Here is a 15,410-nt window from a genome sequence, read left to right on the forward strand (position 1 = left end):
CAGTCTATTCCACTTCTTCAACAGGTCTACTTGCCATTGGGACCATGGAGAGGACACCTGAGACAGACACTTCCCCCTGGATGAAGCCCTCAGTGAGGAGAACACTCCTGAATATGTGGACAATGAGGACAACTCTGGTCCATCTGGGAAACCTAGTCAGTATACAACTGTCAGCCTCACCCTTCCTACATTGACTCCTCCCAGCCCTGTTGCATCTATGTCCCACGCAACCGATCGCCCCAAACGTGTGTCTCAAGGACAGTTACAACCATCATGTGCCCCCCAGTACAGGTACCAGAGGCACAGCTATAAAAACCTGAAAATGAAGGTTCTGGCACCAGAGGCAGTGGGTAAACTGTGCCAAGGGTGCAGGCACATGGGGGTAGGATGTGTGGGAGGAATGGTGTGGGCCAGCAGTCTGAGGGTGCTAGGGATACAACTGGCCTTGATGGATTACCAACAGTCCCAAGGCATGATGGGCCAGGTACTTGCCATGATGGGGTCATCAAGCAGCTACAGAGGGACAACCACCAGGAAGCTGTGCAACAGTGGCAGGCCCTGAATGCCAACATGGCCTAACTATCAGGGGTGCTGAGAGACATTAACACCACCTTGAGCCAGGTATGCCCAGAACACTAGACCCCTTCCATTGGCCATGTAACATCAGCCCTTTCTACATCTGTGGCAGCCTGTGAAATGGAGGCCCTGCCAGGGGAAGGACATGCCTCAGACACCCTGCCTCTGTAGCTCAAGACCCCCCAACAAACCTGGACCTCCACCCAAACAACCAGGAGGAACAGATGGCAAGACTACAACTACCGTCAGGAAGTGATCCTCTACTGATTTGTTCTCCTTGTGTGCCACTGATAAACATCATTGACTCTTCTATGACCACTGTCCATTTTCATGGAAAGTAAGACACTCGACAGGAGATTCCAAATGTTGTAGCAGCTACCATCCACCGTAACTGAAAGCCTTCACTGTTTGCACTATATTGCTTTGATCCCATTCATAATATTTTCCTGTGCACTTGTAAATGAACACAAACAAAGCACAACATATGTTGGAGAGTCATATTTCATCTATTGTGAAAAGTTAACTGTGAAATATCTTGCTTAAACATACTCAAATGCAGCAAATGTGGGAAGAGAAGAGTCACATGTACTGTTGATTCTGGTTTCAATGCATTCACAATGATAAAAATGGACAATCAACAATTCCCATTTATAGCACAGTGATGCACATAGTCTGATCATACAGTGAAGTACATCTTCACAATTTTGTGCTTCAGCATAGGTGTTGTTAACTAACATCCCATAGACCACTGAAGTAAGGGACATGTCAGACTTTGTTTATCCGAATAGGCAAACATATTGATGTAATGTGTCATCCGCCAAACCCTTATCACATACCCATAACAGACATACCAATTGAACATACCCCATAATGAAACAGAGGTCAGTACAACTGTACTCCGTCAGGGAGCATTCCACTACCATGGTAAGGTATCTGTAGGCATACTACTCACCTATGCAAGTCTTCACAGACATACACAGTGGCCTGCAATGTGGAAACAGAGTGACAGCTACAGACAAGTATTATCATTATCAAATCAAACCAATGAGAAGGTTGAGGGAATGGATTGCACAGGAAGACATGTGTTATAGATGTGTTATAGACACAAGCCCACACACCTGGCACCATTGGACCCACACACCATGGCAAACAGGTCTATTGTGTGGGATAGAACACTGCCATCCCACTGTCCTGATAGTCTAGGCATGGCACTCAGACACTACCAATACAATGTCATACAGTACTTGGATCAATCCATACCCACTTTACATGTCAGGCCTGCTTAACCCACCTGCCAGTGACACAATTCATAAATGTCCATGTGAGGATGACATTGTGAAGAAATCTGGAAAGTAAAAATGTAGAACAAAAGGTTTAGAAAAGTAATGGTAAACATGACCTAGAAATTCATGCTTCATATACAATAGTAACTCTGATTGTGCATTGTGACAAACACTAACAAAGGAGATCACCATGTTTGTCACAACTTCATGCACTATTTTACTTGGAAACCTGAAACATGTACTGGTAAGACAGGTAATAACCTATCTGATGGTCATACACTGACCCTTCTCAAACATCCCTAACCCCTTCAATACACCACTGAGTCAATAATTTTAGAGACCAACACACACAGTTGTGGTACTGATTGATGAGATTAGCCTCCATGTCTTCACCTTCATCCTGATCACTGACATCCTCACTTTGCATTTCTGCATTTTGACCCCTTGGAACTGCTAGTTCCAGCTCATTTGGGATGTATAGGATCTGAGGTCTCAGAGCGAGGTTGTGGAGTATGCAGAAGTCCCCAATGATTTGATACACTTTGATGGCTGAGCAGAGAAGGCCTCCACCAAACTTATCAATGTAATGGAATCTTGCCTTCAGAAGCCCAAAAGTCTGCTCCACAGCATGATGTGTCCTTCCATGGGACTCATTGAAATGGACTTCTTCTGGGATGGTTTGGTACCTAACTTGTGTCAACAACTAGGGACTGTTTGGGTAGCCAGAATCCCCTGTAAGGAATCGTTACATGTGTGCAAAATTAAATCTTGGACTTCGTTTTGGCAGCAGACATAGGATACTGACACACATGACACATATGACTTACCAAACAGCCAGGCCCTCTCTGTGTACTGTTGTATCATCAGCTATGGGATAGTGCTGTTCTGCATGATGAAGGCATCATGGACTGAATCGGGGTACCATGCACATACCTGGGAAATTTAGAGGTCCACCAAACAGACTACTTGGACATTTAAGGAGTGGAAGTTTTTCCTGCTCTGATACACCCATTTCATTGCCATATGGGGGAACCAAGGATACATGGGTACTATCTATAGCTCCTTCTATATGTGGGATGTGTGCCAATCCATAAAAATCTGCCTTCACATGGGCAAAATCCTCACATTTTGGAACTTTGATGTAGCTGTGAAGGTGTTTCAACAATGCAGACAGTACATCCTTCGAAGCCAGACTAAACATAGGCTGGGACTACCCTGCAATTAGGGCCACTGAATTTTGGAAGGAGCCTTTGGCCAGGAAGTGCAGCACTGACAATACTTTTATAATATGTGGTATGCTATCTGGATGATGAGTGGAGGCATTAGATCTGGCTCCAACTGACAACAGAGATCCACGATTATCTCCCTATCCAGGTGGTATATCTAAATGACATATCAATCCTTCATGGTCTTCAGGTCTGCTAGTGGACGGTAGACTGGAGGTTATCTGCCCATTCTCATTTGAGGGTAACTCTGTGAGAGGGATTAAGAAGGCTTGTCTACCAGTCATTGTGTCCCTTGTAAGTCTCTAAATATATATGCCTCACATAATGATCAGACAGGCCATATGATACGGTAGAATCATGGTACACAGCACATACCTATGGAACTGTTAACGCGTCCCTTTATGTCAATTTTATACACACTAGGACTCGTTTTAGGCCAATGAATCTTTGGACCCAGTGGTGAGACACCGCAGGACAATATAACTGATCAATATGTCAAGCAATATATCAATGATGTCATCAATATTTATCACCACAATATACTTTACTTTGGATAAAGACATTAATCAAATTGTCGCAGCGACCATGACCTTTCAGCCATGAATAACCACACCTTTTGTTAGAATTTTGTGAATTTTATTCTCTATTGATTACAATCTACTAGTAGAAGTGTCAATCTCAAAACCAAGAAGCAAAGGAGCATAGTCACGATATGGCAACTGTTATAAGACTTCAATAATGCAAAGATCACAAACATAAGAGCATAGCATAAAGTAAACATAGATCAGAATACATAGAATATCATATACGTCTCAGTTCAGCATAGCACAATGTCAGTCTCGTCCATTTGTGTCAGTCAGGGTGATCGCCTAGCCTAACCACTAATTAGCATCAGCATGTTGGACTTCATGCTAAATAATTTAGAACACCAATTTAGAAAACATCTAAGGTCTCTATCCAAAATTACAGCAGTTGGTACCTAGAAAGGAAAAGCAAACAGACAAATTACAATAGCATTGTCATAATTACCCGCCTCGGATTATGTCAGCATACAGGATCAGTCTTCGTCTTCAGGACATCAGTTAGATCGCCGTCAGTCTACTTCGTCTAAGGGACAGTGGACACTTCCCTCATAAGGAGGAAAAGTATAAAGGGCAGTCTATGGGAAAAGATCATTTTATTAAGTCTTCAATCACCAAACAGAGAGACAGAGTTTCTGGATGCAATCGATGTCATTCCCTACCTAGTTCTAACGACCCTTCTGTGTCATGAGTTTTTATCCCTTTTTCGCAATACCTTCCCCCAAAATTCTATTGGATATTCGCTATACCCCATTACCTTCAACCTATCAAATTATACATTAGGTAATCCAAATTGTCACCCCACGATAATTTATAACACTTTGATTGGTCTTCATAATTGACGTTTTCGTAGGTGGCACATCCGGAGTGTTTTGGCATCATCTTGGCACGTCTCTCGGGTCATGAGCTTCTTTATCCATGGTCAAATGTCCTTGTGCATTCTTTTGGTATATTTTTGTTTCAAATCTGTATAAAACTTATACTAAGGCAGCTAACATGCGGATGGGAACAGGATGAAGTTGGATACATTAAACGAAGGAAAAGAACAAATGCTGGGTCATGGCCCCTTACGAGTCAGCACACTGAAAAACAGAAAATATGCTTCAATATGAGAGCTACAGGGCTAAATCTTCAACTCACGCTAACTTAAGGCCTATAGGATTTTCAATACAATATCGTAACTGCTAATAAAAGCTTGATTAATTATATCACAAACAAATTTACTCATTATTGTCATTAGTTCATATTATCATAGTCATAATTCAAATGCACGTTAAGCAAATTACTAATTATTGTTGTTTTCTATGTGCAGCATTGTTAAGCATTTCACGTTTAGCATATGTAATATTTAAACTATGCTCTCTCAGATATAATGGCTTATTAGTGAAATCAAATGCCCTTCCCTAAATTTTAACATTAAAATGTAAACCCATGCCTCAGTGAGTCTCTGTGATATTGACATCTGACTATGCTTGTCATTAAAAAGTCATAAAATCTGTCTAGCCAATTGCCACAAGGGTGTTAATTATGCCACTAAATATACCTTACTTTTATTTTTCAACATGACAATGTCTCATCATTCTGACAATTCATGCATGGTTGGTCAATGCCAGTACTAAAGACTATGCAGTAGATATGTTTCCCACCATGAGACACATCATCAAATAAACATTTCCGAGCATCTAAGGGGCTTAAAATGGCAACTGCCTGACCTACTGTACTGGACAATAGGAAATGACCTGCGACCGCTATTGGAAGTAATCATGATAGTAGGTGGATAGGAAGCAGTGATGGTCTCTTACCTGGTGGACGTGACTGCCATCTCATACTTTATCTCTCACTTGACTCCTGACACTGCTGCCATCAAGACCTCCATAACCTAAGCTGCTGTTTGCCTTTGGGAGCAATCATGCCATGTCCTACAGGTGATAGGAACATTGCCTTCTCACCCGAGGAGCTGGAGAAGCTGATGGAGGTGGTCCTACACTTGTATGGACAGCTCTATGGTGTACCAGAGGAGCAGCTAGGTGCACCATGTGCACATATGTCTCAACAGCTCCACTATTCTTTAATATACTAAGCAAAGGACGATGATCAATGCTTCTGATTGTGCCCTTAAAATATTTTGGGTGATAAAGTTGTAGTAGAATGGGTGGCTTCCGGGGCATGTACTTATGTTTGGTGAGAGAGTTAGAGTCCTGAGCCATTGTGGAGAGTGTGTAATGTATGCTCCCTGACCCATCTTGTGACTGTTGCACATGGTTACTGGAGGTTGTATGCCGTAATCCACCAGAAATATTACATCTTCATATGTGTTTGGTGTCTGGTAATATGTGATCAAATGACTGCTGGTGTTGTAGATGCATGTTGACTACCTGTTTTTAACTTAAATATGTCCTAACTGTACATGATTTTTTAGCAGTGGAGAGGATGTACAAGACATCCATGCAGATCAACGCCCATCAGAAGAAGGGGATTTGGCATGCCATTGCCAAGAAAGTCTGAATCCTGCAAGACCCAAGACTCTGGGCCCAGGAGACTGCAGAGGCTCAGCTGGGGATGTCCTCCCAACGAAGACAGTGTTCTGTCGGACCCTGACCCCCCTAACGACCCGCATTTTGTCGGTAGTCAACCATGAGTTGGATGGGCAGTTGAAGGCAAGTAAGGGGTAAGTACAGATGTAACACATTTGCCCCTTTAGCAGCTGTTTGAATGATGTAATAGAATATTATCTCTGTCAACATGGTATGTGCAAAGTGTCACAGATCTCCTATGAGCACATTGATGTACAGTAGCCAGGTGTGCATATACAAATGTATTTTGCGACATGTTACTCTACTATGTTGTCCCCTCAGTACAATGGCACATAATGGTGGGCATATGTTTACCAATATACAGCTTCTTCCACCCTGGTGATTGTTACTTCTACCAATAGGCCAATCTTCTCCATGTCATAATGGTAAGATGTGTTGGTACTTGCTCACAGTCCTCTGCAATATCTCAAGATTCACGTCTATATATAATATAGAGTCAGACAGGCTAAAGTAATCCCTAGGTTTCTAATGGTTTCTGAGAAGCGACAGCATCATGTGAGGCTGTGATGTACATTTGGCATGTCACCGGACATAAAAGGCTGACATCTTCATACCTGTTTCATGGTAATCCTCCTTGGTAAGTGAGGGATATATATAGACGTTTGTGATGTCTCATCTGAGTAGACAATATGCATGTTGGATACCATTGAGGTGTTGCAAAATTTCTATAGTCACGCATAGGTTTCAGAGGTAGGGATATAACTACCATGCTAATGTCCTGATGGTAGAAAGTGGCCACACAGCTTTGTCCAAAGGCATACTGTTGTAGGTATGATACCTTGGCAATAGTAGCCTATTCGCAGTTATGGCCCAGACAATTATTTGTCGACATCATGTTTCAATGGAAAGGTTCAGTCATGATTCAACATTGATATTTGTTATGTGATGCTATGAAGGAAATGTCAAATGAGGACTGGCTGTTTTAGAACCTCATGTTTGCCATGACACCTTTTTGGTGCAGTTGTGGTAGCTCATATACACCTGTGAGTATGTTGGTCAGTGTGTCCAGGCTGTTGGCTTGCATCATGGTTGGTGTAGCAGTAATGTTAGCATCACATATGTTTTGGCTCTAGGATTCCCCCACAGACAGATGTTAGGCTTGCTATGTTTGATGTGTGGGTAGTGATGCTGTCACTCAGTCAGTGGCCTCTTGATGGATTAATTGCTTAGCTACCTAGGTCTGGTTCTCACCTTCCTGCACAGTACAGTACTCCATATGTTGCATACACTTTATTGCCAACTTGTGATTAGGTGTGGGACATTGGTCTGAGCATACATGGTCCTTACATGACTGATAATGCTCTTTTTCTGGAGACCAAAGTCCTAGATGCCTTGGTCCACATTGCATTGTCCCTCCTTGGTACATCACAATTGGTGCATGTATATGTGACATGTGTTCTTACTCATTGGCCTAAATTTGACATGTGTGACAGATTGATGTGTTACATGTTGGCATATGTCCATAGTGTATGTTAGTAACAATGTGACATGAAGAAGGTATGGCTTCTTTGCACAAGCCTTGCTTGCCTTTATTTTATAACATGTGTCATTGCCTAGTACTTAACCCCAGCATAAAGTATTTGTGTTTTAAATATGTGATTTGGATTTTTGGAAAGTTATTTTGTGGAAAGCTATTTCACATATCTGAACTATTGCTTGATTGGTGCTTAACTATAATATTCTTTTGGATAGAGAACCTGTGTCAAGTGGCATGGTCAACTTGTCATGGTTTGGTCTGAGTGGTGAACTTAAATCATGGTATTGTAGGTGTCTGTTAGGTATCTTGGCTGGTGTATAGATTATGAGGGACATACATTATATTTTGTTGTTACATGATGTTGGTACAATACTGGCTCTTCATGAGGTTGTTAGTGAACAGGATGTTATGAGACGTATGTGTAATGTACGATGAAAGTATTATCTTGTGAATGTACTGATCCTATTTGACTATCTATTTTCAGCATCAGCACCTGCATGCAAAGGAGATGGGACAGCCGAGTGGGGAAGCTTCTGGCCACGGGACTTTTAGTCACAACACCACTGACAGCAAGGGACACCATGGCCCAGAGGGAGAGCGGATTCCCACGGGGGAGACCGGATCCACTGCATCTTCTTCGGAATCCTCTTCCAGTGGCCACTCCCTAATGGTAGTGGACCCATCTGTGACCACCCCAGTACCATCTCTGTCCACCACTCCCCTTTCTATCACCGCCATCTCGGTAGCTCCCTACCCAGTTTGCCGTACCCGCCCATTCAAAAGGGTGGGCGTCTTCATTGCTGCAGGCACCTCTGCCCCAACCCCTGTTAGCCCTGCTGCTTTCAGTGAAGAGGCTATTGACCTCCTGAGGTCTATCTCTGTGGGTCAGACGGCCATCATGAATGCCATCCAGGGAATGGCAAGCCTGATTCAAAGGAGCAATGTATTTCTGGAAGGCATTCATGATGCAATCTCTGGTCTATGAGATCATTTCAGGCTTTGGCCTCTACACTGATGGCAGCCAGTCATCCCTTGTCTATCGTCCCCTCTACACTTTCATCTTCCCCATCCAAGTCCCCCCTTCCCCGACCCAGCCAAGGTACACAAACAGACAGGCATGCATGCACCTCTACATCCAAGAGTAGGGCAGATAAACATATGCACCACAAGACACACCACTGGAAAGCCCACAGACAACATCCACATGCAGACATAGCAACAGTCACAACCTGCCCTGATGCCCCAACATCCCCAGCATCACAGACACAACACCTGACACTCCTGCAGACACCACACCAACATTCAGTGATCCAGCCACCACACCTATTCTACCCACAGAATTCAACCCCGGCAGACCCTCAGACATCCATCCAAGTCACCACACCTGCAGACACCACAAACACTGACACGCCTACAAGCAGCACATCACCACATCTGCAGTCACCCCTCTAACAGACCCATCCACTACGGCATCCCTAGCACCTCTACCCCTGCTTAGCCCAAGACACATACTTGCCCTCATTCACTCACCCAATAGACACCTACCACACACAAGTACACCTTCCACAAACATGCACCCAAGACATCCACACATAAATGTCAACCACTCCTTCACCCTCCACACCCATACCCCTTCTGATGACCATCCCAGTGTGTCAAAAAAGTTTCCTTTCCAAGTTTGACCTTTTTCCTACCCCTCCCTCAGTGACACCCCTAAAAGAACCGTTACCCTCCCCAAGGCCATCTCTTCTACCTCTAGGGCCCTCCCTACTTCCCTTGCTAGTACCCGTGTCCTTCCCTTGCCAAAAAGAAGTCCACCCCTCCCACAAAGTTCCAACCCCTCCACCGTCCTCAGCTCAAAACACATAAACTCCCTCGCTCACCCACCCAACAGACACCTACCACCCACAAGCATACCTCCCACAAATATGCACCCAAGACATTCACACCAACACCTCTTACAAGCACTCGCTCTCCCTTCATACCCAAACCCTTTTGTTATGACTATCCCCATGTGTGCAAAAAAGCTTTCCTCTCAGAGTTTAACCTTTTCCCTACTCTTCTCCAGTGAAACCCCTAAAAGATCACTTTCCCTCCCCAATGATATCCCTTGCACCTCCAAAGCATCCCCTACCCTCCCTGCCAGTACCCATGCCTTTTCCTCGCCAAGAAGTCAACCACTCCAAAGAAGATCCAACCCTCCCCCAAGCAAAGACCAAACCCCTCCAAGCCTAAGCCCAACTCCCCCCAGCCTAAGCCCAAAATCCCCCTTGGCCACAACTCCTCAAGACTCTCTGTGGTGCCTGCCTGCCCCGTGATGCCCCTACCTGTGGAGGTTATATGGCAGTCAGGAGTCAAGTAGGGGCACCAATATGTGCCTTCGGTGCTGTTCTTCTAGACTATGAACTGGCTTATTGCCTTGAACAACCCCATGTATTGCACGTTTTAAAAACATTAAAGCCAACCAGTTGTTGTTCTTTGGGTTAGATATTTGTCCTGCATTTCCTTTCCTAGGTTTGAGTTGTTACTGGCTGCCATTGGCAGTGTTCCTGTATTTGTGTATACGCTGCTTGTGCTTCAAATATTGTTAGAGTAGTATGTGAGGTTGTGTGCAGTGCTTTTGTCCCCCAGGGATAGGGTGTGTGGTGTGTGATGAGTTATGTAACTGTAGAAAAATATGTTGTTGTCATGCTATTGTGTTGTGTTTGTATTGATATGTGTTTTTTGTTGTGCTGTGTGGCTTTTTGTGTTTTGATCGTTCGAATCTGTGTGTATTGTGCATGGCATAATGGTTTCAATGTTCTGTGTGTGTGTGTGATTTGTGTGTCGATTTGTAGGCTGTATGATGGTGTTATTGTCTGTGTTCCATCACGGATGGTTGCTCATTGTGTGGTACGTGTGTCCAGTCCCTGGGAAGTGTTGGTTGTGACTGTGTGACATGTGTTCATATTTGAGTGGTTCTCATGTTGTTGTGAGATATTGATATGTTACATGGGAATGTGTGAGGCTGGGCCTGTGCTGTGTTGCCGCGCTCAATTGTGGGTTATTGACGTGTGGTGTGTGTGTGTGTGTGTGTGCTGGCTGCAGTGTGTGAGCAGTGTATGTGTGGGTGTCTTTGATGAAGTATATGAGTGTGTGTGTCACTGTACTGTTACATGTGTATGCAGCCCTTGCACTCCCCTCCCTATGTTATGTTAAGTAACTGTACAGAATTTGACAATTTACAAATATAACAGGTGACAGTGAATACTTGCAGTTGTTGTCATCCCCATCGGCTAAAAATGTGGTTGTCTTTCGGTGAGCAGGAGTAGAGGGATGCTGTCTAGTTGTGGTTCCTTGTTGGTTCCGGGACTTTATGGCTTCTTGGAGGTGACTGTCTCCTTTATCGCTGTTCGTTTCCGCCTGGTGTTCAGTGGTGGTTTGACCGTTGCGGTTTTGTTGGCAGAGTGCAACCTCGTCATGAGTCCAGCGGAAACATGGTCTCTGCCTGACTGTTTGTGCCTCTATTCAATCGCAGCTCTCTGTCATGCCTGGTGGTGCCGACAGTGCTTTGCTCGTCTTCTGTGTGCACTGCTGCCAATGTCATGATTTGGCTGTCTTCTCTGCCAGCCTGTTGGTGGTTGGACTGCCAACACCAAAATGGCCGTTACGGGGCCGCTAAAGTCATATTGAGACCCTCTGTCTCCTAAGTTAAGTCTTGTTGCTTGATGCCAAGCTACCAAAGGTTGACCCAAGATTAACTTATTGAGACCCTGACTGGACCTAAGTGGGGGAGTTGTGGCCCATTGCTAAGTGTAGGTACTTATCTGCCCTTAGCAACAATCCACTTTCCAACATTGTTGGTACACAGTGGTGTAATCCAGTTCTTGTGTTTAATATCACAATAGAGTTTTAAGTGAAGCAAGTTCAAAATCCTCTAAATTGACCTATCGCAAAAGTATTTTTGATTTTTCAAGTTTGGGCTATTTTTTTTTTAATTACTTCATTTTTGATTTTTCTAAATTGTTCTGACCAATTGGTGCCAGCGTTTGTTTTAGTGACACAAAAACCTTATGATAGCATTGGGCTTAATCTGTCTAGAGTACCCACACTCACTGCAGCTGAGATTAGGGTGTTGTATAGAAGGAGGGGATTGTCTGCTGCTAACAACCTTGGGAAGAATATAATGATTCAGTCCATTGAAGCCTATGCAGTGCAAGTGGAGTCAGAGAAAGCTTCAGAGATATGAAGGGAGGGGAAGATGTCCTCTCTAACCTCCAGGAGGAGGATTGCCTGTCCATGAGTTCAGTAGATAGGGCCCCATTCAGAGCTAGTACGAAGGGAGGATCTGTGGTATCAGCTCTAGGAAAAGAAGTAGAACTGGACCTCAGGGAGAAGGAACTTGAGGCCCAGGTAGCTCTCATAGCTTTGGAGGCAGAGAGGTTGGCTCTACCGAAGAATAAGTGGGCAAGGAAAGAACAAAGAGATGGTGGCAGCAAAGAAGAAGTTGAGGTGTCCATGGGTGGTGAGTTTTGTCCCAGACTACCCAAGAGGGTTGTTCCTATTTAACAAGAGGGGGATAACTAGACAAGTGACTGGCAGCTTTTGAAAGGGCTCCCAGCATGAGGAATGTTAGGCATCAGTATTGGGGTTCATTCCTATGGGAGTTGATTCCAGTGTCTGGGAGGGATAGGCTCCTACTCTAAGGGAGGATGAGACAGAATCCTATCCCAATATGAAAAAATGCCTCATCCAGAAGTTCGGTCTTACCCCAGAACAGTATAGAATGAAGTTTAGAAACACCCAGAAGGACAAGACCCAGTCTACCCAAAAGGATAATACCCAGTCTTGACTTTGTGGATACTTCAGCTAAAGCACTAAAGAGCTGGATAAAGGGTAACTAAGTAATAGGCATGAGGGGCTATATAATTTGATCTCAAAGGATCACATCTTGACCAGTAGTATCCAAAGAGATTACACCAGCATCTAGTGGATTTTAAGCTGACCAACCCCACAGAACTGGGGGAGGCAGCTGATGAGTGATTGAGAAAAGAATGGTTGTCAAGTCCCAGGGGGAAGACCCCAAGAGGGGGGGGGGGGGCAGGTCCCCAAAAACCTAAAGAGGAAGGTGGCAAAAGTAGCCATAGAGGAGGACTCCTCAGATGATGAAGTCCTCATAGCATTGGTCTGAGAGACAGGTCCAGATGGTAAGGTAGTGATCCATGAGCGTGTGAGTAGGTACTTTCATCCCATTCAGATGAATGGAGTCCCTACCACTGGCCTGAGAGGCACATGTGCCTGTCCCACCATGGTGAGTGACCGGTTGCTGTCCCCAGGCATCTATGTCCCAGGAGAAACAAAGAGAGTCAGGGTGGCCATAGGTGAGGTCACTACCAACCATGTAGCCATAGTGCCCTGAGAGTGGGAAGGTATCCTTGACTGGTATAGGGTGGTGGTCAGTGATGACCTCCCCTTACATTGCATCCTGGGCAATAACCTCCCAGAAGTAAGTCTGATCCCAGAGGAGGTGGTCACCCAGAGTGCCCCAACCCAAAATCCTTGGGAGCCAGTCCCTACAATTAGGAGGCAGGGGTCCCCAAGAAAAGGGAAAAAGAAAAGGAAAAGGAAGGGTAGGCTACTGTTTAAGAGAGGTCTAGTGAGACAAAGGCCACCATCACCAGAAGGCGGGGAGCCCAGAGTTGGCACTGGTGAGGCCACACCTGACTCCAAGAAAGTCCCAACTAGTCAGGCAGCTGACCAGCTGCAGGATGGTGCCCGTGCACTGACAGAAAGGGGAGTGGAAAAAGGTTGTCTGCTACAGGATGTGGTACTCCCATACTCTAGACAGCAAGAGAAGTACCAGGACGTAGCAGTTGTCCCTATCATAGCTCACCCACCCTGAGTACTGACAGCTTTCAGATAGTTTCTGCTGAGGGCTAGCCTTCACAGCAGCACTACACTTGGCCTGAGAGGCAGACCCCATGGCCAAAAGTAAAGTAGGTCCCCTGCCCCCATTGGTCATGGTGGGGTTGCTCAAGTGTTGGGTAACCTCTTTATGTAAGCTAGGTGTTGCCCTAGCAAAATTAGGGATGGGTGTGGGGGCACCTCTCTGCCCAAGTTGGCAGAAAGAGAGGAAGAAGACCCCCCAGAGAGAAATTTCAGTTTAAAATGGGTCTCCTTACTGTTGGGATGGGCTTAGAGTGAGTGAATGACCCTGACAGGAGGATATAAGGCACAGGAGGCACTGCAAAAGGACAGCTAGCTTTCCTCACTGTCTTCCTCACCTGACAAGCCAGGAAGACTCTTCGAGGGTTGGGCTGAGTCTCCTGGGCATGTTGGCTGGGGGAGGCCTGTGTGGGAAAACTAGGCTGACTGCAGAAGCCCACTAAATTGTTTCCCCAATTTGTCACTTACGCTGGTATTTGTCTGACTCTGATGGTGCCCTGGGCACTGACTTAATTGATTATTCAAATTAGGCTAATTATAATTGGCTGTGTCAACAAACCTATAAGTCCCTAGTATATGGTAGATTTAGGGGCCCCAGCATAGGCAGTGCATCCATAAGAGCACTGCTGTGGTACCCAGGGTCATTTTAAAGACAGGTCTCCCTTGCTGGCTAGTTTTAAGTTCACTTTAACCCCAAATTCGACTATGGAATTAAAAGTACTTTCCACGATTTAAACTACCTTATTGTTATATATAAGTCACCTATAAGGTGTGCCCTGGGTGTCCCCAGGGCTGGGTGCAGAATACCTATAAGCAGGGACCTTACAAAAGATGTTTTTATAAACCTTGGTGAGAGAAAAAATAGCCAAATTTGTTTCTCCCATTGTAGTGAATGGGCTCAATAGGCTAACATGGGGAGACTTTGGCCCATATTTATACTTTTTTAGCACCGCTTTTGCGTTCTTTTGTGATGCAAAATCGGTGCAAACTTACAAAATACAATTGTATTTTGTAAGTTTGCGCTGCTCTTGTGTAAAAAAATTATGCAAATGAGGCGCTAAAAAAGTATAAATATGGGCCTTTATTTTTAATTAATAAAGTCTAAGTTGGAGCTAAATATTGCAAGTTTGGTATCAAACCTGTTGTTATACTAAATCCGACAACTTTCCTTGTTGAATTTAATCCAACTAAATTTACCAGAAACTTACCAGTGTCAGCTCGGCAGTGCCCTTTTCTGGCCAGGCTGCCTTGATGAGGTTTGAAGTTGCCTGGGCTGAACAAAAAGGAAGTGCCTTGGGAAGGGAAGGAGAACTGCCTTAGCAGATGGTGAAACAGGAGGGGGGGAGCAGCCAAACTGTACTTCAGTGGAGAGAAGGACACATTTAGCCACACCAGTGGGTGGGCTCATCCTGACCTAATCTCTGTGATTGAATTTCTGCCATTTTGGATTTTTGAGGAATGGTGCTCTCTGGGATTGATTCTTACCGCGCTTCACAGGAAGTTGTTGTGCAAGAGGGTGGTGGCCTGCACGTGATTGGTCAAGAGTCCCCACTGCTTTCCACCCCTGAAGCAGGGGTAAAACTGGCAAAGCTGCACACCCACCTCAGATCCCTAGTATGGAACAAGAAGAAGAAGGACTGTCCTGCTGGACCCCTGACCTACACCTGGACACTGCACTCTGAAGGACTGCACCAGCTGCACACTTGCACTTGACCACTAAAAGGACTTTGCCCGTCTTCAACTGGTCC

This window comes from Pleurodeles waltl, chromosome 8, assembly GCF_031143425.1.
Source record: "Pleurodeles waltl isolate 20211129_DDA chromosome 8, aPleWal1.hap1.20221129, whole genome shotgun sequence".
Classification (NCBI taxonomy): domain Eukaryota; kingdom Metazoa; phylum Chordata; class Amphibia; order Caudata; family Salamandridae; genus Pleurodeles; species Pleurodeles waltl.